The sequence below is a fragment of the Kogia breviceps genome, chromosome 2, assembly GCF_026419965.1.
Source record: "Kogia breviceps isolate mKogBre1 chromosome 2, mKogBre1 haplotype 1, whole genome shotgun sequence".
Lineage (NCBI taxonomy): Eukaryota > Metazoa > Chordata > Mammalia > Artiodactyla > Physeteridae > Kogia > Kogia breviceps.
Window position 1 is genome coordinate 63,767,138 of NC_081311.1, and position 23,186 is coordinate 63,790,323.

Sequence of the window (23,186 nt, forward strand, 5' to 3'; positions counted from 1 at the left end):
GCATAGAAAGAAAGGTGCCCAGGAGGCATCAATAAATGTTAGCTATTATTACACTCATTTTATAGGTGAGGGACCTGGGCACAGAGAAGAGACTAACCTGGCCGAGGTCACAGGGGAGGAAGGCTGAGATTTGGACGTCCTCTCTCTGAAGCTAGTGCTGCAGTTAGAAGCTGTAGTTCCAGAACCAAACTGGCCTTTAGATGTATTTTTATTTGGTTCCCCCAGTGATTTGTTTTTCATTGAATTTGTCCCCAGTGTTTTGAAGAGGCTGATTTCACATGAGAGTCTGTGTTTCTAACTTCTCTTGAAAAACGGGAAGATCTGAGCCCATGGGGCCTGTACCGTGTGGCTGGCTGCGACTGGCTGTCCTGTGCACTGTGGTCCCCACCCCGACCTGTTGACCGGTTAGGAGGCCGGCTGGCTCCCCGCAAGCATTTCCCCAGCACATGGCTTCCCACTACTGTGTAGTGCTGCCACTCAGGGCGAGAGGTAAAGGAAGTCACATGGAAGGTGTCATAGGACTTGGTGTCACCTCTGGTTTGGCGGTGGAGAGGGAAGGTCAGGAAAGCTTCCTGAGGATTCACATCAAACTAATGCCTGCTGAGCGCCCACTGTGTACTGGCGCTAAGCTGGGTGCTTTTACAGGGAATCACATCTATTTTTCGTAATCAAACTCTAAGGTAGGTTAAATAGTGACCTCATTTCTTGCTGAAGGAAAGTGAGGCTCAGAAAGGCTGAGTGACTTGCCCAAGGTCACACAACCAGTATGTGGTGGATGTGGGATGAGAACTCAGGCTTTCTGATATAAAGTCTACTCCATCCTGCTGGAGAGGGTGTGTACAAACTCCCCTGGAAGAGGGAGCTCAGCCATTGTGTGTGTGTGTGTGCCTGTGTGTGTGTGTGTGTGTGTGTGTGTGTGTGTGTGTGTGTTGGGGGAGGGCAGAAGGGGGCTGGAGGTCAAAACACACAGGAGGAGGAGAAAGCGAGGAATGTCCCAAAGGGGAGACCTTCACTCAGAAAAGGAGGCTGGCACACAAATACTAGGTGTATGACTATTGAGGTGGGCAGAGTGGCCACCGGGCAAACCAAGGACATCCCAGGACAAGGTCTGGTGGAAGGCCCTGTGATGCCCAGCTCTGAGCCTAGCTCACTAGTACCACTTTCCAAGGAAGGGACTGTACATACCTGCTTCCACATCCCTTCCCACCAACAACTGGTGGGCTCTTCAAGGGGCTTATTTGCCAGTGGAGGAGACAGACAATGAATAGAGAAACAAATGAATATATAACCCAGGCAGCAATAAGCACTATAGAGAAAAATAAAGCAGGGTAAGGGAACTGAGAGTGATGGAAGGTGGTATTTTAAACTCGGGGGTCAGGGAAGTTCTCTCTGTGCAGGGGACGTTTGAGCAGAGAGCTGGCAGAAGTAAGGAAATGAGTCATAGAGAGATGTGGAGGAAGCGTGTTCCAGGCAGAAGGAACAGCAGAAGTGAAGGTTCAGAGACGGGACTGTGTGCCGAGTGTTTGAGGAGGATAGGGGACAGTGGGCAGGAAGGACTCAGGTGAGGAAGGAAGGATGGGAACGTGGTGGGAGGGCAGATCTTTTGGGCGCGGGCAGAGACTTTGAATTTAGCAGCACACAGATTCCTGACATGTCCATGGCTTATTGACAGCCATAAAAATCTAGAGCTAGTACGGATGCTGTGGTGAGCCATCCAGGTTTCCTAGTCAGGAGAGGGTCAGGACTCACCCTTAGTGCCAGGTATGTTGGCTGCTGATGGCTGAGCTCCTCTCCAGGAACCACTCTCACCTTAAGCAGTTGCCTTGACCAGGGTCATGTCCACTCCCCCGGCAACCCGCATCCAATTACTCATAGATACCACCTGGTCCCTAGCCCTCAATTCAGGATGAGCTGCAGAGCCCCACGGGACCAGCTGAGGCCTCTGTCGTGACCGCATCACGGCTCAACCCTCTACCCACCCTGTCTCCCTCACCCTCTGCAATGCTGATCCCGATAAGCCTCTTGTTCACAAATCTCCGCTTCAGGCAAACCTGGAGTGACTTTCACGTTCCCTGAGCCTTCACTTGACCCTCACCGTCACCCTGTGCAATAGGCAGGCCACAAATCAGCCCCATTTCATAATAAAGGAAACTGAGACTCAGACAGGGAAGGGGAATTGCCTTGAACAGGTAAGCCACAGAGAGCTTAAATTCCAGGTCTTCCACCTTCAAGTTCAGTATTTTTGTTCAATTCATCCCGTATACATGGAGCTCCTACTAGTTGAGAGACCGCAAAATGGAGAACAAGACACTATCCCCATCGGCAAAGGGGCTTGCGCCTCACGTGGGAGAAGCACGTTGAGAAGTGCCCAGCTGACTGCAGACTTTGAATGCTGAGTGGGTGATGGGGGCCTATGTGCCCAGGTAAGGGTCCAGACTGAAGGAGCCAACCAAGGGTTTGAAGCAGAGGAGGCACGTGGTCAAATTTGGCTGCTGTAAGGGCCCTCCAGCAGCATGCTGAGAATAGACAAGGACAGCGAGAAGGTTGGAGGCTGAGGCTCCTCTCTGAAGGCTGTCTGTCAGTCATCCATCCAACCAAGAGATGCTGGTGGTCCAGGCTACGGCCTGGCAGCATGACAGAGTGCGGCGGGCGACAGGAAGGGGTACGCAGGAGGAAGAATGGACAGAGCGTGGGATGGACTTGCTGAGGGGGTAGGGTCTGGGCTCTGCCGTGGGTGGCCGAGGTGCCCCCGTGGAGAGAGGACAGGGGCGAGGGCAGGCTTGTGGAAGGTGATGACTTTGGTTGAGGACAAGCTGAGTTAGTGGAAGGGTCCAGGTGGGAGGGGCACATGTGGCTCCAGCACTCCGGAGAGAGGCTTGGGTGAGAAAGGCAGATCCAGGAATCAGGAGCATCCATCAGGAGGGGCAGGAGACATGTGAGAGGGCAAAGCCACCAGGGACACAGAGGTGTGAAACTGGCTACGTTCAGGGTGTGGGTGTGTTCTCCTGGCCTGCCCAGTGGTTATCTCTGAAAAGCATTAAATCGGAACATCATCGCAGCCCTTTGACAGTCTGGGCCTCAGCCCCACCCACTGACCCTCGTCTGCAGCTCATTCCTTCTAATACTCAACCCCAGGGATCCTTCCAGTCCCCCGTCCTTCAATCCATGGGTTCTTTCACCTTTCCATTGTTCCTCTCCTGCCATGTTTCACTTCCCTCCTTCTCAGCTCTAATTCTGTGGTCAGTGACGAAAATCACTCCCCAGGTTCCACCCTCGGCTGCCTTGATGCCCTCCCCCTTCAGCACATGCTCTCGGCCAAGCCACAAACCTGGGAGATGCAACGTTTCCACCTACCCCACTCCGGCACCCAAGCAGCAGATGAAGCTGGGGAAAGCGTCCAGCTTTGCTGACTGGCCTCACTTCATTCATGATCATTATCTCAGAGGAAAGCCCAGCAAGCATACCCCAGTCCCTCCATCTCACTGTCCCTAGTAGTTCTCACACCTTCTCTCTCCCCAACCCCAATGTCACTGTCACCTGATGACCTCATGAAAACAGAAGCAACAGAAGAGCCCTTCCAGAGGCTCCCATCCCGAGGCACACCCGACCCTCTGCATCTGTGCTCCCAGGTTAGGCCAACCCTCCACCAGCACGCAGGCAAGTCCCCCCTCACGCCCTTATCCTGGGTCACTTACACCAGGGGTCAGCAAAGGTTTTCTGTGAAGGGCCAGCTAGTAAATATTTTAGGCTCTGTGAGCCATATGATCTCTGTCACAACCATTCAGCTCTACTGTCATAGGCGAAAAGCAGAATAAGCACGGCTGTGTTCCCATAAAAACGTACTTACAAAAACAGCCTTCCAGTGGGATTTTGTGGTCGCTTGCCCACCCCTGATGCAATCTTTATGCAAACATGCTGCTCTTCCTCCCACCATAAAAAATAAATGAAAAATCCTCATGGACCCTGTTTAGCTCTTTTCCTAGAAAAACTCCCTGAAGGAGGGTGTCTCGCCTGTTCTCCCCTGGACCACTCCCACCAGGCTCTTACCCTCCCTCCACCTGGCTCGCTCTCCATGAGGCCCCCCCATCCTCCCCCCGTCCCCAGCGCCTTTCTGCAATATACTTGCTAGCCTTTCTCCTTGTTTTATTTTCTCCTTCAGATTCTGTTGTTGTTGTTGGCTTATTTATCTTGCTTACTGTCTCCATCCCTAGAAAGCAAGTTCCACAAGGACATGAATATTTTGATCTGTTTCATTCATTGCTATATCCTCAGTGCCTGCAACATGGCCTGGCACATGGTAGGTGCGCAATAAATATTTGTTGCTTAGGAGATTTCATGTAGGTCTAGATTTCTGATCTCTCTTGTAAATGGGAAGATCCGGCAACACTGGGCTGTGGTAACAATCGGGTGGTGCTGAGTGACGGCTGCCCCTTTTAGGTGGGCATGTGCTGTCCAGCTACCCAGAGTACCACCCCACCCCTGGCCAGTCTCACCGACTTAGGTCACCAGCCTGGCCCCCTTAGGCATCAGAGTTTGAGACCCTTGGTTTGAAACCCCCAGGCTGAGGCTCAGGGGCAGGTGTAAAACTTTCTGAGGCCCTGGGGTGGACCCCCAGCGGCCCTGGACAGAAAAGCCTTCCTGCTTCACCCCTGCTGCAAACCAGGGCCTCCTGGAATGCCCCACACAGCCAGAGCTGAAATACCACCAGCCTGATCATTGCAGCTATTAAAATGCCTGTATCAGTATCAAAGGGAAAATGCCAAGTGGCCACTCACTCTCCCCAGAGAATGCAGCTCAGGCCTGGCCTGGGGTTTATGGCCCACTCCCTCCCCACGCTCAGCCACAGGCCTCTTAAAGGGCTCAGGCTCAACCTGGGCCCCTGTGATATGTGGGTGGGTCCAAGTTGTGGTGTGAGGAGGGAGCCCATAGCAGAGGCCAGGTGAGCTCCTCACTCCACAGCCATGACCTTGAGCCTGGCACCTGCCCTCTCGGAGAATCTGCAAAATGGGGATATTACCCACCTGCCAACCTCTTAACTGTTGCCGTGGAAAGTGCCTTGGAAACCATGAAGCACTTACCAGGTGGAATTGATAGGAGTTAATATTAATAATAATAGTCAGTAGCTACACATATAGAGCAGTATATACCAGGCACTGGGCTAAGTGCTTTAGCATTTAATAGTTAATTTTTGATATTAGTGTATGACTCCTATTAGAACCCACCTGCCCTTGGAGGCTGTGGTGGGACTCTCTTTTGGGTTAGCACAGCTGGCCCCCAAATCCCAATGAAGCATCACTCCATGGGGAGCTCGGCAGTATGGATACGTGCTTGAGCTATCTTTGGGAGTGCCAGGACCTTGGGGTCTAGTCCCAGCATTCCCACTAACTGTGTATTAAGAGAGAGATGTAACCCCTCTGGGCCTTGGTTTCCTCATCCATAAAGTAGGAATACTATTAGTTATCCACTGGACCATACTGGACAGCTGGAGGGATAAAATGAGATGAGATCAGAAAACAAAAAGAGGGGTCCAGATGTGAAGAAGCGTGAGCACCTGCTGTGCCAGCCTGTTTTTCCGAGCGGCCAGATGAAGGCCACTTCTCTCCTGAGTTGGTGCCAGGCCTGCCTCCTTCCACCTGCCACAGTGAGGCTGGCCTGGCCTCGCCTCATGCACTGCTGCCGACATGTGGTCACGCCCCTCCCCCTCCTGGGAAACTCAGACCCCCTCTTCCCACAAAGGAGAGGGTGATGGAGGGTCCTGTCTGCAGCTCTGCCTTTTGACCACAAGAACTAGAAGTTGAAGGAAGGAGTTGCCCATTGAAATGACCATGCTGGGCAAAGCTCTGGCCCCTGTGTCAGCATCTGATCACAATGCTGGCACAGAGTGGGTGCTCCATCCCAGCTGCTGGAGCTTTCTCATTACCCTGTGCCATAGCTGCTACCGGGCTGGTGCCCCCATGGAGACTGAGCTGGCCCTTTGAGGGCAGGGCCTGGTCTGGTGTCTCTGAGCCACACTTGAACCAGATTACTTACTTTTAGGCCTGTCCCCCACTAGGATCTATCCCTGTGGTCCCAGGTGGGCTTTGGCCTGGGCTTGGGCAGAATTCAGATACATGGAGATGAGGGTGGGGGAGGGCAAACCAGGGAGAAAAGCAAAGGCACGGAGGCAGGGCCAGGGCTGCACAGTGCTGGCTCTGTGGGCCGAATCCCAGGGACTGCAGGAGAGGGACAGATGGGTTTTGTTAAGGGGACAGGCCTGCGTGTGGCTGCATGCCCCGGAGTGCAGGCAGCCCAACCGAGTGAAATCGAAGCGGAGGAAATGGAGACACTCAACCCACCCCCACCAAAATTGGACTTGCCCCGTCTGCTCCGGGAGCCTGTGTGCTGAGGGCCGGACGGGGTGCCATGGGGGGCCTGAGGAACTGTCTTCTCCCTCCCTCCCCCGTTCTCTTTGTGCAACGGACTTGGCATCTGACCATAGACTCCCAGGGCCATGAAGCAGGGGCTGGAGGATCCTCCAGATGCCACGAGCTGCCTCTGCCACCCTGCTTCACCAGAATCACAGAGAGATATTGCTCCAGGCTCTGCAGATCAGAAAATCGGGGAAGGAGGCGCCTGTCCCTGTGTGCACTTTCCAGCCTTCATATGAGAAAGTTCTTCCAGCTAAACTAAGTCTCTGCTGCTGCCAGGGAGAAAGGAGCTGGGCCCTGGACTGTGCAGACGTGGGTGGGAGCCGGGTTAGCATGGGGCCTAGGACCTCCGGTTTCAGGGGCTCGGAGGTCATCCATGGACCCAGGGCAGGATGAAGCAGGGTCCCCCGCAGTGGAGTGCGGAGGGGCTGGGGGCAAGAGTGCTGGGACGGAAATCAGAGCCTCTCCCCCACCTCCTTCCCTTTCACAAATGGGTATCGAGCACCTATGTCAGCAGAGCCATGCAAAGTGCCGGGGACCCACATGTGAGCGGAGCAGACATGGAGGCTGTCCTCATGGAACTTACTCTCTAGGGAGGGGCACATAAGAGTCTCCAAACCACACACATCAACGTGAAGCAGCCACTGTCATCAGAGCTCTGGCCAGCGGGGGCGAGGTGCTGAGAGCCAGTCCTGGGGTACCGACTAGGTGGGTTCTTCATGGGGAAGTGACAGCTGATCTGACATCTGAGGTTGAGCAGCAACTGACCAGGGGAGGGGCCCAGGTACAGGGGAAACGGGCTAAGACCTGATATAATACTGTGCTCCTTGTGAACCAGGCAGGAGTCTTGCACATATTTACTCACTCAGCACTCACAGCAGCCCATTCATGAACGTGGAAACTGAGACAGAGACAGGTGAATTAACTTGCAAACAGCCAAGAAGGGCAGAGGCAGGATGTGAGCCTGGCTCTGAGCCCATGACCCTCTCTGTATGCCTGTGCCTGTGCGGGTGGGGGTGAGGGGAGATGGGCTCTTTTCGGGAGATTGCAACATCTATTGCTGGAGAGATAGGCACTGCTCAAAGCACTTGTTTTAACTTTTTTTTAATCCTGAAAACAACACTCATAAGATGGAGATACTCTTATCATCATCACCCCATTTTATAGAGATACAGCCCAAAGCACAAAGGGGTTAAACAACTTTCCCAGTGTCACACAGCCAGTAATTAGCAGAGCTGGACTTGAACCCGGCAATCTGGCTCCAGAGTCTTTGCTCTTAGCCATGACCGTGTACAGTCATTTGGCTAGACTTCAAAAGTGAGCAGAGGAGAGCCATGAGGCTAGAGAGGGTGGCAAAGGCCCCATCCTGCAGGCCTCATGGACCACATTAAGAAGCAATAGGGGGCTTCCCTGGTGGCGCAGTGGTTGAGAAACCGCCTGCCGATGCAGGAGACACGGGTTCGTGCCCTGGTCCGGGAAGATCCCACATGCCGCGGAGCAACTAAGCCCGTGAGCCATGGCCGCTAGGCCTGCGCGTCCGGAGCCTGTGCTCCGCAACGGGAGAGGCCACAACAGTGAGAGGCCCGCATACCGCAAAAAAAAAAAAGAAGCAATAGGAAGTCTCTGTAATCAGGGAAATGTGGTGATCATATTTAGAGTTTTTGAAAGATTACCCTGGCTGCCATGTGGATGATGAAGAGGGCAGGGCAGGGTAGATGGGGGCAAATGAGTTAGGAGGCTCCTGCCGTGGCCTAGGGGAGCTAAGGGGAGCTCAGGTAGGGAGGTGCAGGCAGTGAGACAAAGAAGACAGGTTTGTGGGAGGCCGAGAAGGTGCAGTCGGTAGGGCCTGGAATCAGTGCAGTTGGACGCCAGTGCTGGGCATGCAGAGGTTCTGGGGAGGGCCAGACTTCCTGCTCAGCTTAGAGACACTGAATGTGAGGTGCTGTCAAGACATGCTGGAGGAGTAGGATGACAGGTGTAGAATGGGTCTGGAGCTCTGACGAGATGAAGAACACACACAACATTACAGCCAGAGCTGTCTAATCATGGAACAGTCAGCTGCATAAGGTAGTGATCTCCCCGTCACTGAGGGAGTACAAGCCTGAGAATCAGGGATGTTGTCGGGGAGTCCTTTTAGCACATAACTCCTTTCTTTCTAACATTCTGAGTTTGTGGAGTGGGGAGACGCTAGAGGTGGCAGGACCACCCTCCCCTCCCATGTCACTGAGTCTCCCACTACCCCTGGGAAACCTCAGTGCCAGCTCACAGGGAAGTCACTAAGGCTGTTCCTGGAAAAGCCCCAGCTCATGCACCTTTCTGCATCCCTGTCCCCAGAGGTCACCCTTCCTGTCCTGCCTTACAGGCCACCTTGTCAGAGCATGACTTGAGGCAGAAAACCTTCAAGTGATGGCTTAAGAGGCACCTTCATGGGGCATCTGAAGCATAAGAGGTGACTGCAGGTGTAAAGTCCCTTGGATGGCAGAATCCCAGGCCCTGTGACAGCCTTTGGGAGGAAGATGTGTCCTCTGGGGGCAGCAGGGCCTCCCCTGCTGAACTTAAAGAACAGGTAGGGGACTCCTCTGGCGGCCCAGTGGTTAAGACTCTGTGCTCCCCTTGCAGGGGGCACAAGTTCCACCCCTGGTTGGGGAACTGGGATTCTGCATTCCACGTGAAAAGAACAGGTAGGCACGAGCCTCCTGGCGGGGGGAGGGCGTGGGGGCAGGTAGACCGGGCGAGCTGCCCACAGCAGGAAAAGCATGAGCCAAGGAAAGACAGAGACTTTGCTTTGGACTGCGGGCATGGAGGAGGCGTGGGAGGCTGGGGACGGGTGAGAGGAGAGGAAAGGGGGCTGAGGAAGCCCAGCCTGTGTGGATTCCAGCCATGCGGGGATTTCGGGAAAACCCACAATAGCCTCCAGGAGGGGAGACAGGGGCCCAGTGTCCCCTGGAAAGGCTGTGCCCGGCCTCTCAGGCAGGCAGCTCCACCCCTTTGTGCTCGGCTTGCCCTCACTCTTTGAAGGCTCAGAGGAGTCCCCACTGCCAGCAGACCCATTCCCGCCCTTTGCAGAGAGTTTTCTGCAGGGAGGCCCACACTCAGGGCAGGAGGCCGGCCTGCAGAGGAGCGGGGAGTGTCCGCGTGCCTGAGCACACCCCCTGAGCAAATGCTGCCCGCCATGCAGCTGGGACCCCAGCCTGCCCCAGCCCTCCCAGACCCTCCCCACACCCGGGCCTCAGTTTCCCTTGGAGGAAACTGCTGAGTTCCTTTCCTTACGGAGGACTCAACAAGACTGCTTCTGAATAGAAATGTTTCAGACATTACATGAAATTCCTAAAAATCTTATATGTTCTGGTATAATGTTATAAGTCATAATTCTAGTTATTATTTTAAAATGTATATCTCAGAAATAACTAAATTTCCTTGTCAATTGCATTATTGTGAACTTTCATCAAATCTTTAACCGTGGTCATTTTTAAGTCTTTTGTCATTTACAGACAGTTCTGGGTGTACTCTGATGCTTTTGCAAAAATGTTCCTATAAAACGGTTTCATCTTCAAGGAATTCAGGGAAAAGACTCTGACAAGTACAGGTTTCTGGTAACTGACTATACTGCTGAACTGAATGAATAAGCATTTTCAGAACTCTAATGGAAAACTGATGAATTCATAAAAGTGCTAACAAAAGATCAAGATGAAAAAGAAATTAATTACATGGGACTGAGTGAACTGATGAGGATGATCATAATTTTTGTGACTTTCTGTCTGAATAAAAAAAAAAAAAATGACTGCTTCTGGGAGGGACAGAATCCAACCAAAAGAGTGGGAGAAGGATTCCTAAGGCTTCTGCTGAAATCTCCTTTCTTCTGGAGGGCAAAGTTGATTGCATGTTTTGAAAAACCAAGACCAAAACCCAAACCCAACAACCCAGCTCCAAAAAAATAAATCCCACTGCTTCCGCTTCTTTAACCGTCCCATACTTTCTAACTGTGCAGTGTGTACGGTAGGACTTTTATTGACATCTCATCGTGACCCTCATTACTGCCACCATCAGCCCCTGAAGCGCTGCTCAGGACTCAGGCGAGGGGCCTGGGGTAAATTGCACAGAATACTCCTGGCTCAGGGGAACAGATACAGTCTCTGTCTCTGTCTCAAGTACTGTCAGCTGTGGAATTTGTTAAACAACCTACTGCCAGACCCTACACACAGGGATTCACATCAGGGTTTGGGGAAGGAGGTCAGCTTTAGTGTGTTTTAAAGTTCCGCCGGTACCACTATGCAGCCTGCCCATCACCAGTCCAGGGACAGGCCTTTGAGGGTGTGCAGACATGAGAGAAGAAGGGGAGAGTCACTTAAAAAAGTTTAGTTACTATAGAGCTTTTATCCCTATTTTGCTCCAAAAGGGGATACTCAGGCAGCTACAGAGGCAGACAGATAGACACACATTATATAGCAAAGCAGCAGGACAGAAGAGGGAGAAAGAAAAGCAAGGGCGGGGTGATAAAACAGCTGAGACTGGAGCTTATGCAAAACCTTCTGCCCGAAGTACTCTGCTCTGCCCTGGGGTGAACACCAGATTTGGGGCTAAGCTTCCTAGAGGACGGTTCAATGTCCAAGAGACAAGACCCAACTCATCCCTCCTGGAAGCCCAAACATTCTGGAAGCCAAGGCTGGACAGGGACTTTCTAAGGGTCCTCATCACCAAGGTCTGCTGTATCAAAAGGTATTCTCACTCCATTCTTACAACAAAGATGGTAATGTGAGCTGATGCCAAGTCAGTACGGTAAATGCCACCTCTGTGGGAGCTGAATCAGACTGAACTGAACAGGTCCCTAGCCCTGGCCTATGTGACCTGCCTCAGCTGACAGTGAAATATGGTACTCTATACAGATTGTATACACACGTGGCTCTGAATGCCAGCTCTGGGGCCAGACTGCCTGGGTTCAAGACCTGGCTCTGCTACTTACTAGCTGTGTGACCTTGGGAAAGTTATGTACCTTCTCTGGGCCTCCGCGTTCTATTCCATAAGAAGGGAAGAGTAAAAATATAACCACTTCATAGTATTATTGTGAGAATTAACCGAATTAACAGATGTAAAGCTCTTTGGATAGTGCTTAATAAATATTAGCTATTAATAAAAGTTGTAGACATGATACAGCCTCATTTTATCTCCACCACTGATGAGGGACATGGTAATGGTTACAGTTGCTATTAATTGAATCTTGCATCAACTCTGTGAGGAGGATGTTATCCCCATTTTTCAGATCAGGACACCGAGACTCAGGTCACACAAATATTTAGCAGCAGAGGTGCTGTGGGCTTGCCCACTATACTGTTTTGCCCCAACCAAAAACATGCCAGGCAGCCTGTGCAGGTGAAGACAAAGCTCCTGACCCTTGGGAGTAGGGGATGGGAGGGGATGGATACTCCTAGCTGCTCTGTACAGGTGCGGACACATCACACTGAGCTATCCCCACTCTCAGCCAGGACCAGGAGTTGCAGCTCTGATTGAAGAGGAGTTAATCATTTCATCCTCTACTGGTTTCTGTGAAACACCCAGCTCCAGGGCACACCCCCTGAGCAAATGCTGAGCAGACAGCTGGGTCTGGGTTGTGGGCAGTAGGCGGAGGACAGCTGACTGAGACGGCTTCACTGGCCTCCAGCAGTAGGACCTTAAATCAGCAACTAATTGCTGAGGGCTGCCTACTTTGTGCAAAGCCCCAGGCAAGACTCAGTCAAGGACTCAGAGACCAGTGACCTCCTATCCCTGCCACTGGGTTGTATGGGGTCAAATGGAGAGACAAGACATTTAAAGGCAATGGAGAGGAGGGCACACTGCACAATGTGTTTGAAACTGAGCTATGGTTGGCAGATAGATTTTATCTTGTGCATTGACTCTCACAGACTGGGAGTGGCAGCCTGGAGAGCTGTGTCGAGAAAGATTTTGAGGCCTAGGTAGACTCACGGGGCATGTGCTGAGTGATTAGTAATGCCTGCCGTGTTTCTCAGCTAAGAAAAGTCAGCATGTGCCCTATTTTCCTTCTCTGAGCTAGATGCCTGGCATGGCCAGGCAGTTCTGCAGGAAGTCAGAGCAGGGAGAGGGCCCATTTTGGGTCGGGGTCGTTTGGGAAGACTTTCCAGAGGGCACTGGGGCAAATCTGGAATGATTAGGAATAAGGGAAAAAGGCATCTTTCTGAGGGTGTCCAATTGTGAAACTGTGCACAACGCAGATGGCATACTGTTTCAGATGCTTTGACTTTTTCCCACCATCTTCTTACAAGGGCTGGCTACTTAATGAGGTCCTCAGTGTGGTTTGGAGCTACCAGCTAGTTTTAAGGTCTTTGGAGAAGCAATAAAACTTTAAAAGCTCTCCCTAGTTTTATCTATAGTAAATATTGCTCTGTATTTAAAAAAATTAATTAGAATCAGGAAATAGCTCTTTATCTTGAACCTCAACTCTTGCTAGTTGTGTAGCAGTTTCCTGGAACAGTGTTGAAAAGGATTCTGAAGCTGTATGTAAGCTCAGTGTGAAAGTGTGCGGCAATCAATTAATAATGTCTGCTGAGGGCCAAGAAGTGGAAAGTGGAGTGTACACTTGCCTTGTCTTGGCCACCACTTGGCCAGACAATTACTACTGTCCAGAAAGGAGAAGGTGTGGTCTGGAGGAGAGGTGACTGATGGAGAGGGGCATCCTACCTCCAGCTCCTCTGATACCTGGTCTGCAGCTTCATCAGTAGAGTGAGGGGACTGGACTCAAGGGTCTCTGAGGATCTTCCCTCTATTAATTCCCCATAAGACTAGTCATTTATTCACAGCGTGGAAAGAGGAGTAGTATTAGGATTGACTCAGTGGAGTGCTGGCTGCATCTGAGGGCACCTGGAACTAAGGTCTGTCCATTAACTGAGGTCCAGGCAGCTGTGATGTACACACGACACTCTACACAGGCCCACACCCCACCATTCACACACTCTCCCTTTAAGAGCCTGCTCCTGTCCTCAATCCTAGAGGACCCCATCCAGAGCCCCAATCTCTCAGTCACTGCTCTGATCTCTCCTCCAAATGCTCCTGGAAAGAGTACAATAAGGGGCTCCTGTACACACTCTATAAATGTAAAACATTCCCGTTACAATGGTTGCTATTACTATTTTTAGGGATGAGGGAGTCTGCCTGGGGTTCCCTCAACATTTTAGCTTGGAAGTTTCAACCACTTCCTTGCCCAGGGGTTTCTTGGGGTGGGAAACGCGCTCAACACCCAAAGGACTGGATCACAGATAGTGAGATGGAGGTACAGTGACATTAGTTTTCTCAGCTATAAAATGGGGTAATGAGAGTATTAATCCTTAGGGAAGTCGTGAGGAGTGAAAGAGATAACACACGTAGCACTGGGCCATTGTACATACCCTATAAATACGGGACACTCCTATTAGAGCTGCTGTTACTCTTGCTGTTGGGGATGGGGAGTCTGCCTGGCATCCCTCAACGTTCACCCTGAAGGAGGCTGCTGACATCCCTTGCTCCCCCTTGGCCTGCAAAATGGATTTGGCAAGTTTAAATTCCACCCTCTTCTCTATCACCGCACACCGTCTGCCTAGCCCTAGGTGACATCTGATTTCCTCCATTTGGGCCATTCCAGTTTCTTTTTTTACAGCAAGCAAATCAAGTGAGAGGCAGCTGGAGTGCTCATTAAGGGTCCCAGACCAGGACAGAGGCGCTGATGGGGGAAGAGCTGGAGCTGAGGCCTGGAAGCAACACTCCCAGCTCCCCTGAGCTGGCTCCTGCCATCATGTTCCTCTCCTGGCCCTGACCCACCCCTCCCAGTGGCTCAGCCACTCAGATCTGGGCCTCTGCTCACATCAGCCCCAGCTCACCTCATTCCAGCCTCTTCTCCCTACAGGGTACCCTCAGCTTGGCCTGCCAGCCCCTTCTTCCTCCTGTCTCACTGTCACAGCCTCTGCCCCCAGCATGCTGTCTTCCCCACTGGGATGAGTGGTGTGCATGTGCCCCTGGATTCCTGCCTCCAGGCCGTTGCCCAGGCTGTGTGCCTCCCCAGGATCGCTCCGCCCGATGCCCTGCCTCCATCCTTCAGCGAGTGGCTCGGGCTCACCTGCTCTGGGATGGACTACCTGCCCCGGGTCCCCAGGAGCTCTCCAGACCTTTACAGAGAAGGAATCTGAGGTGCAGGTGCAGGGCATAGCTTACCTAAGGCCACACGGCTGGCAAAGCCCAGCTGGAATCCTGGCACATGGGGTGCCTTTGTGCCCCTCGCAGGCACGAACCCTCTGCATGTCCATTTCACAGAATCATTCTGCAACAAAACCATTCCCCCTCTCTCCTTTGCCAGGTCTTCTCACCTGGGGGTTTCCACTGGTCTCAGTCTCACTTCTCTCCTCACCCTTCCTCACCTTTGCCCTTTGCTCTGAGCTGGGAGAACAGACCAGGAAAGGAAAGGAAAGGATAGAGGAAGGGCCTCCAGTTGCTCCTGAACACCTTTGATGGCCCAGAAGCTGCCTGCTCCTAGCACGGCGTCATCCCGTGGACCCTCCTGCGGTGACGTGCATGTTCTACGGCTGCGTTGGCCACTAGCTACAGGTATACCTATTGAGCACTTCTTGGAAAGATGTGCTTGGAAAGATCTTGGAAAGATGGCTAATGTGACCAAGGAACTACATTTTAGATTTTACTTAATTTAAATATAATGAGTGACATGTGACTAATGGTTACCGTATTGGACAGGGCAGACCTTAGAGTGTCCCTTCCGGAGCCACTGGACTGCAGGGCCCGTCCAGGGGAGGCCTCCTGGGGTTATCTCCACACAGACTAGACCACCTGCCCCCTCCACCCACAGGACCGCTCCCTCCCTCTGGTCCCAACGCCCTCTGCTACTGATCTCAAGGTCCCACCGCTGCGGCTGCCATTTCCATTCATTGCCCTGTCTCCACTAGTGCCCCTGACCAGGTCACAGTCCCCTCTGGCTGCACTAGCCTCTTGTTTGGCCTCCCTGCTCTGCCCTGCTCTTCCACTCATTCTGTGTATGTCGCTGCCTTCCTCAAGACCCTTCCACAGCTCTCCAGTGCTCTTACAAACAATGAACCGTCTCTAAGGCCCCTCTTGACCTAGGCTGCCTGTCTCTCTCCAGCCATATCTTCCACCACTCAGTTCCCCAAGGCAAACCCCTCCCTCTGGCTTTCAGCTTCCAGAAGTTGTTCCCTTTGCCCTGTACTCATCCCCATTTGCCTGGAAAACTCCTATTCACCCTTTAAGTCTTCACTTGAAAATCACTTTCGCAGGAAGACCCTGCCATCGGGTAGCTGCATGGTAATCCATTCCCCAGATCTCCTCTGCTTCCATTACCGTAGCTTTTTTCGCATGACATGGTCACTGCCCATTCTCTTCTCTGTGCCCTATTTGCCTGTAAGTTCCAAAGGGCAGAAGTGTGCCCCCACAATGCCTGACCCACAGCTGGCTCTCAGGTTCAATTGCTGAATGAGTGGATGAGGAGGAACAAAGGAAGGTGGCGGGCAGAGTGGAGAGGGCACTGGAGGCGGGGTCACTGGAAGCTTAGGTTCCAGCCCTGGATCTTGCCACATGACTCTGGGTAACCTACTGCCCCTCTCTGGGCCTTAGTTTCCCCATCTGTGAAATAGGGGTCTAGAAGTCAGTAGGAATTTGGAGAGGAGGACTCAGCCTGGCAGATAATAACACTGTCAGCCCCAAGGCCCTGAGATTATGATGCTTGGCCTGGCTAAGTCTTAAGCAGAGGAAGCCAAGATCTGGAAAAGGGCTGGGCCATGCCCTGGCCAGCAGGAGGGGCCAGGAAGGGGAGAGGATGCAGAGAGGAACTGAGCGGAACATGCAGGGTCAGATGTTTGTCCCTCCGCAGCCAGGGCCCCAGGGATCCCTGGGGCAGCCCTCACTGTCCTGACACCCTCCCCACCACCCAGCAGTCCCATGTGCACTGTCAACCAGCCGGCAAAGGCCACCTGCCGGCACTGCTGAGTCCAGAGGCTTCCCTCGGAGTCCCAGGGGACCTTGGGTAGCCTGACAGAGCCCTCCAGCTTCTCTGAGGCCCGGTGGGGCATGGGAATGAGCTGAAAGTAGCAGTCATGGGTGCACCTCTGGCATCAGTAAACTGGCCCTGTGACCACCCTGTCTGCTCTGGCCCTCTGACCTCGCACTCCGTGATCACCCTGGAGAGCTACTTCGGCAAGGAGCAGCCTTTGCCTGGTAGAGGCACCCAAGAAGAGCCTGGCTGTGGGGAACTGGTGCACCATCGGCACCCACGCAGCTAGAGTTGGGCTCTGATGCTTGCTGTTATCACCACCGTTTTGACGGTAGAGTGGAACTCAGAGGGGTTAGGGTATTTACCCCAAGTTGCACAGCTTAAGTAGCAGAGTGGGGATAAAAACCAGGCCTGCTGGGCTCCACCTCCTGCTCTTCACTGTTCCATACCACCTCCTACTAAGTAAGAGGTCCCCTCCCAGTTCTTCCCCTCGGAAACCTTCCATGTCCAGACTGTTCCAAGAGTTCTTCCCAGACTGCTGTGGCCTTTACCTGTGGGTCCTCCCTTTCATCCGGGCCCTGGACACCTGTGCTGTCCAGATTCTCAGGAATCACCAGGCCTCATGGTCTCCTGGCCCAGCCTTTACTCTGGTGGCACTGAGACTGTATGTCCCTACTTCCTGTGGTCTTTTCATGAACTCCCAAGATTGCCCTGCCTAAGAGACACCAGTGGCTTCTAATACACTTGAGTTCAAGGACATTTTGGAAATGGGAGAAAGCTCAGCACACTTTTCCCAGAAAGGCACACCGACACAAAATGTTGGGGACCATTCCAGGGAACCAGAGACAAGAAACCCAGCTTCAGAACAAGAGGGTAAGGGCTTATTCATGCCCAAGGACAGCAGAACCAGAACGACCAACACCTGGGCCCTGGCGTTCTGGGCAGGGACCAGGACACCACCCCTTGCAAGGACTGCCCCCCTGTCCCCCTCAGCCCCTTGGATCACTCACTCCCTCTCTCTTCCCAAAGGAATATGGCAATAAAAGGCAGCACTGATCGTCGAGGGATAGATGCAGAGGGCCGCGGGGGCCCAGCAAGCCTCGGCCCCAGCCATCGGGCTCAAGTCCCACCGCGTGGGCGCTGGGCGGCTCTCACAACACCCTGGCGGAGTGCCGGGAGGGAGAAGTGGCGCCTGGCCGCCTTTGCGCGCCTCCGCGCCTTGCCTTCCTCCACCTGCCCCGCGCGCTCAGGGCGATCCCGGCGCGGAACGCGGGAGAAGCCTGCCAGAGGCTGGAGCTGAGGGGTCCCGCGCTAGCCGCCCGTGTCTTCCTGGCACCCTGCAGGACGGCGTCCGTCCCTGCCCCCACCCCTCCCGCAGACAACTGGTGCGAGGCCGGGGCGCACGGCGCGGCGGAAAGAGCAAGAGCCCACGGGCACTGGCTGGTTTAGAGTTTGGAGGCTGCGCGAGGGGGCGCCGCGGGGAGGGATAAAAGGCAGCAACAAAGAGCACAGACCTCATCCAGCAGTTGGTTGACTCGTCCCAAAATAGCCGGCTCCATTTGCTGCTCCCCACGGTCTGCTTCCAGGCGCTGCACCCGGGCCTGCAGCTCGGCTGTCCGAAAGTGGGCGAGCAGGCTGAGCGCCAGCGAGCAGAGGGCCAGCGCCAGCAGCCCGCACGACCCCGGGCTCGGCAGCCGCGCGCAGCGCTCCGCCGGCGCCACCGCCAGCGCCACCGTCCCGGGCGCGTCCAGCTCCCCAGGGCCGCGGGCACCGGCGGCTGTCGCTTTGCGGGAGCGCTCTGCTACCATCCCCTCACGTATTGAGAACCAATAAATAAATAAATAGAATAAATAAAGGCGACAGCCGCTGTCCAAAGGCGCGATCCAAGCTGCGGGGCAGGGGGAAAGGGCTTGTGTCGCTGGAAAACGTCCCTATCCTTGGCTCCCGGCAAAGAGGATGGAAAAAAATAGCAGCTGGAGGGGGAAAGCCGAAAAAACACAACCAGCAGTAATTGGGGTATACCCAGGTAAGAAAAAAAAGTTACTTCGAAGAACGTTCCAAGTCCAGGAAAGTTAGGGGAATCTGGCCGGCTCTCCTTTCCGTCCCGTCTTTCCCTTCAAGTATCTGCAGAGTCCTGGAGTTGGTTCTGAGCCGTCTGTCCTTCTTGGTGTCTCCCGTCTCCCGGGGGAGCCAGTTTCAGTCCTGGGGCGAAGGGGTGCACGTGGAGGGCCCCACGGGCAGAGGTGGGTCGTGGCCGCTGCCGAGGAGCGCTGGGGCCGATTCCGGCGCCTCTGTAACTTGACACACTGGCTGCGGCTGCACGGATCGGATGAGCAATCCGTGCTACTTCCCAAACTAATCTCTCCCTCCCCGCTCCCTTCTCCTCCTCCCCGCTCCTCCTCCACCTCCTGCAGGGCCGACGGCTTGGATTTGTTTATTTATGCAAACTCGCCCGGGGTGGGGGGCGTGGTCTGCAGCGCCCGCTGTCCCCACCCACCGGCTCTGGGAGCCCCTCTCCCGCGCTCCCTGTCCCCTTTGAAGCGGCACTTGGGGTTATTTATAGACAGGAAGGGGGTGTGGAGTGGAGCTGGGGCTTCACTTCTCTCCCTTTCTCCGAATTCACACTGAGGGCCCTCTTTGCTTTCCTCATAAGTCATGGGTCCAGGCATCACTCTGCTTTCTAACAAGTTGGCAAAGCCAGCCTTTGGGATCCTCCAAGGAGCCCGGCTGAGTTACTGTCAGGCGTCTAGATGGATCTTTTGCGGTACGCGGGCCTCTCACTGCTGTGGCCTCTCCCGTTGTGGAGCACAGGCTCCGGACGCCCAGGCTCAGCGGCCATGGCTCACGGGCCCAGATGCTCCGCCGCATGTGGGATCTTCCCGGACCGGGGCACGAACCCGTGTCCCCTGCATCGGCAGGCAGACTCTCAACCACTGCACCACCAGGGAAGCCCTAGATGCATCTTTATCTCCCGAGCAGGACTATCTGAATCCCTTCAGCTGTCATTGGGCACCCCTGTCCTGTCTCATCCTCTCTCTTCCTACCCAAACCAGCTCCACCTTGGTCTCCGTACCTCCCATGTCCTGCAGCTGCCCCAGCGCCTTGGGTGGGGCTCATTTCTCCAACCGCATTTTTACTCCGGTGTGAAAAGTCAACCCTCCAGGGGGAATAGCAGAACTGGGGCCCTTGTCTCTCTTTTAGGACCAAGACATAGGTACAGATGAATAAAAACTGAGCAGAGGGTTATTCCAGGGTATCCAGGGGGCCAGTCCTGCCGCCTGCCATCCTCATCCCTCCTCTTCTTGTCTGCCACCGATCTGAGACCTGTTTCAGCCCTCCGCTGTCAGACCAGCCGCCCCAAACATCTCAGCCATTAAAGGTGAGCAATTCTCTCCTCTGCTCCCTCCTGCTGCCATTTCCTATGCTCCAGTAGAGAACGTTGCCTGAAGGGCATTTTGTAGTTTCCTCTCTTCTCTTGTCACCTCTCCCATTTTAAGTAACATTTGTATCCCAGGAGACTTTATCTCCTTGCACCTCTTGACATTCCTGCGAATGAGGTGATGGGACAGAGTTTATGGAGAAAGCCTACTTCCCAGGAACAGTGTGTGTGTGTGTGTGGGGGGGGGGCGTAGGGCTTAAAAGGCTGGTCCTTGAAATGTAAAACTGAGGTGGGTAGGGTGACAGGAGTGTTTTGGTGATTCCATTTTATAATAACAGGGTTGCCAATTTCACGTTTTATATATTGACCTGATCAGGCTTAATATACAATCCAGTATCACAGCACACCTCAGAGTGTGGCATATTTAACAGAGTAACATAGCAACATAGTACTTATATCATAAATAATAAATGTTATAACATTGCCTGCCAGGTCAGTTAGCCACTAGGGAGTACTACAGGGATAGAAAGTGATGCTGAGGAAAGGACTGGTGACCAGGAGCTCTGGGTCAGTTCCAGCTCTAGCATTTCCTTGACGTGGGACATTGGGTAAGTGTGCCTGTTTCCTTACCCTGTGACGGATATCTCAATTGAGCTGTAGAGAGTAATCCCTGAGAGAACACAGTGGTGTTGATGACCAGCAGGGGACGCCAGAGAATTTCTGCACTGAGAGGTACAAGCCCGGGGATCCAGGGACTTTCATTTCGCTCCACCTCTACATCCCCCAACCCACCCCCCACCCCCCACCCCCGGCAAGGGTAGCGGGAATGGAGGAATTAAACTAGGAGGGTAGTTTCATTCCTTCCTTATTCCACAAGCTGATCTTTTCCCTTTTAAGACTTTGGGACCCTCAGGAATGCTACGGCAGTGAAACCTCAAAGGTTTGGGGCTACAGCATCCTCTGTGATTGGGAGCTGAAGGGGGAGGTTGCAGCAGGACTAGTCTGACCCTTGCATCAGAAGTGACATGTCTGGTGGCTTCCCCGGTGGCGCAGTGGTTAAGAGTCCACCTGCCAATGCAGGGGACACGGGTTCGAGCCCTGGTCCGGGAAGAGCCCACATGCTGCGGAGCAACTAAGCCCGTGCGCCACAACTCCTGAGCCTGCGCTCTAGAGCCCGCGAGCCACAACTACTGAGCCTGCGTGCCACAACTACTGAAGCCCGCGTGCCTAGAGCCCGTGCTCTGCAACAAGAGAGGCCACTGCAATGAGAAGCCCACGCACCACAAGAAGAGTAGTCCCTGCTTGCTGCAACTAGAGAAAGCCCACACGCAGCAACGAAGACCCAACGCAGCCAAAAATAAATAAATAAAATAAATTTATAAAAAAGAAAGAAATGACATGCCTGAACCCTGAGGCATCTAGGGGGCTTTGGGGTCACAGAAACTCGGGAATTCTCTGTCAATGTTGGATCAATGTTCTGTCAATGTTGGAGTTAACATCTCTAGAAAACAGAATTTCTTGTTTGTAGCAAGAAGATAGACTTTCAGTGCTAACCCAAAGAGTTTGACTTTAATCTGTGGTCATGATTCCACTCCTAGATAAAAACGGATACTCTTGGGTACCAGAATGGAAAACTAAGAAAAAATGTCCCTGTACACACAAGTTGTACTGTTCCTAAAGTATTTTCTGTGTTTTTCTGCTTCCACATATTTGCTCGTGCTGGCCCTCTGCCAGTGAAGTCCATCCTTCACTCACCTGTTCTCTGTACCTTAAAATCCTGCCAAAGGCTCCAAGCTGAGTCCCTTGGCTCTAGTGGGGTTGACCCCATACCTGGCTCTAGGGTATGTGAACTAGTCTAACCAATTAGCATCTCCATCTCCCCTGGCTACAGTGATTGGGCCCAAGATGGGTATGTGGCCCAGTTCAGGCTAAGGAGAATCAGGCTGGAATGACTGGGAAGGGAATGCTATTTCTTTGCAAAGGGCTTTCTGAAAGAGTAACATCTACCACAGTGGGCAACTTGCCTGTGTTCTTTAAGATCCTTCCTGAGAATGAAACCAATACAGGAGGCAAGCAGAGGCGGGGAGACTGAGTCATGAAGACAGTATTTAAACCCTTGGATCAAACTGTGCCGAAGCTCATCCATGCCTGCACTCTGCAATTACAGGACTCATTTTTGCTCAAGCCGGTTTGAGTTGGGTTTCTTCTCCTGCCAGTAAAAGAAGCCAGAGCCACAGAGAGGGCCTCACTCCATCTTACTGAGTCAAAATCTCTGTGGTGGGAGTAGGGGCACAGGGAAGCCCAGGATCCCATCCTGCTTATGGAAGCGCCTCAAGGGACAGGGATGTACATCCAAGGTCAGAAGGTCACTGCACTGCAACGGGACAGCAGGGGAACTTGTCCCTCCTGAGCTCATTTCCATCTCTGATGACGAATTTCCCATGCAAACCCACAGCCCACATCTCCCAGCACTTCTCACCCGTGTCTCCAGCTGCTTCTGGCAGCTCTGTTTGGTGCTCTCCTCCCCCACCACCTCACCTCACAGTCAGCTTCCCCCAGCACTGCCTGGCTTTCATTCCCTTGGTGTGTGGCATAGGCATCGTCCTGAGGCTCAGGCTGGATGTTCACCTCCTCCCTCACCCTTACCCCCTTCATCCAATTCGGATCAAGTTCCATAGATTCCACCTGCTTAGTTTCTTTCAGATCTGTCCTTCCTTTTGGACTTCTCTGCTCCGCTGCCTGCCCATGCCCAGTCCTCTGAACAGGTCCAACTCTCCCACACAGTAGCCCCAACTGGGAAACCTCACCCAAGGAGGCCTGGCCTGGGGACCTACCATAATCTCTGCCATACACCGCAGACTCCCTGTTCCTTATTTCTCTCCCAGGCTTTATGATCATGGGCATCACAGCCCTGCTTCTCAGCTCTGCTTCTGACTCCTGCATGTAGTGAGCAACAAGATAGAAGGAGCCTGGGCCCCTGGTGACTGTGGAGTTGAGGTGACAGACAAGCCTAGACTTTCACACGAGTGAAGTAACTTACTTCATTTGAGCCACTGTTATCCTACTCTGTCTTGTGTAGGCTAAATCATGTCCTAACTATGACCTGTGTCTTTTCCCTCCCCTAGGCTATGAGTTTCTAGAGATCAGGATGACTGTATTTATCTCTGTATGCTCAGTACTCAGCACAGTGTAGATGCCCAAGAAATGGTGGTTTGAATGAGTGAATGAGCGAATGAATAAGTGAATGAGCAAATGAATGAATGGATGGATGGATGGATTCTAGTTCTGGTTCTCTCTCAGCTACATTAACCTAGGCATCTACTTCCTTTTATGTAAGATTTAGAAACTGATGGGCAAGGAAAGGCAAGGAGAACTGGGATGTATAAGGGCCTTCCTAACTCAAACA

General features: G+C 53.1%; 2 protein-coding genes across 3 annotated transcripts in view; one reads left to right on the forward strand and one right to left on the reverse strand.

Annotated features, from left to right (window-relative positions):
• TYSND1 (trypsin like peroxisomal matrix peptidase 1) overlaps positions 1 to 23,186 on the forward strand; it is a 1,185,869-nt gene that overhangs the window by 252,373 nt on the left and 910,310 nt on the right. The gene's annotated exons all lie outside the window — the stretch shown is intronic.
• The window catches only part of FAM241B (family with sequence similarity 241 member B), a 158,799-nt gene that overhangs the window by 839 nt on the left and 134,774 nt on the right, over positions 1 to 23,186 (reverse strand). The window lies entirely within an intron of this gene.